Raw genomic sequence first — 1428 nt, 5'->3', positions numbered from 1 at the left:
CCTTCTTGTGATTCCTCGCAGGACATTTCTTCTTTGGCCTCTGTGCTTTGTCCATGCTATTCCTCTTGCTTGGAGTGAACACCTTCCTAATGTCTGCCTCCTAGAATCTCTATTTCCTTCAAGACTTAACTCAAGTTCAATCTCCTATATGCAGCCCTTCCTGATACCCCCAGCTGCTAGAGCCTCCCCCTACTTACTTTGAGTGGGAGAGCCAGTCTTTGATCAATCCCCCTCCCTAGCCCAGAAAGCCCATAATGTAATTACAAGGTATTAATGAGGTGTTAAACTCACCGTAAAAATGTGGCCACATTTGTTGATCCCCTTTATGAAGTGTGAGCATCTTTCACCGATGGAATTAAAGGAATCAATTTCATTGGATAAGTCAAAATGAGACACATGTTACAGAACTTTAAATAATGAAGCCTTGGGTGAGATTGGAGTTTAGGTAAATGCAGGCTTGGAGTAGCCTATGGAAGAGACCCCTGGGAGCTGGGGGAAGGAGCTTTCTCTCTCCCCTCCACCCCCCATCAACCATGTCAACTTGAAGTGTTTTTACCTACTTGGAAGATACTGTGTGTTGCAGTTGGAGGGACAAAAAGAGTTTAAGGACCGATGAGTGAGCAGAGAGAGCTACACATTCACCAGAGAGTCATGGATACCAAGAGAAGGTCACCTGAGGGAGGAAGTGGTTCAAGAAGTAGAGAAGAGAGCTGGCTATGTGTTCCAGAGAGACTTCGCCCCAACAAGTAAGGCTTGGGGCACAGTGAAGACTGCATTAGGAAAGGCAGACCTGAGTTACCCTGGCACATTGATCCTTTTTTTAAAAAATGACTTTTTCACTTTTCACACAAATGAAGTCAGATCTAAACAACTGGAAAAATATTAATTGCTCATGAGTAGACCAAATCAATATAACACAAAATGACAATTCTACCTAAATTAATCTATTTATTCAATGCCATACCAATCGAACTATCAAAAATTATTCTACAGAGCTAGAAAAAGTAATAACAAAATTCATCTGTAAAAACAAAATATCAAGGATAATAAGGGAACCAATTTAAAAAAATGCAAAAGAGGGTAGTCTAGCAATCCCAGATCTCAAACTGTATTATAAAATGGCAATTATCAAAACAATCTGGTACTGGCTAAGAAATGCAGTGGTGGATCAGTGGAATAGATAAGGTACAAATTACATTATAGTAAATGACCATAGTAATCTAGTACAGGGCTTCTTAAACTTTTTCCGCTGGTGACCCCTTTTCACATTTTGGCAGCATTGGCATTGCATGGCCTGAAGGAATGCTCAGTGCAATGTGTGCGTGCTTTGTGTTCAGAACTAAGGCTGCAGTGAAGTTGTATGATGCAACATGGGTAGGAGCTGCCAGAAACACCTCAGATTCACTACGCATTTGATTTTTAACTAAT

This window comes from Phascolarctos cinereus, unplaced genomic scaffold (assembly GCF_003287225.1).
Source record: "Phascolarctos cinereus isolate Bilbo 61053 unplaced genomic scaffold, phaCin_HiC Scaffold_1;HRSCAF=81, whole genome shotgun sequence".
NCBI lineage: Eukaryota > Metazoa > Chordata > Mammalia > Diprotodontia > Phascolarctidae > Phascolarctos > Phascolarctos cinereus.
Note: the sequence above shows the minus strand (reverse complement) of the source record.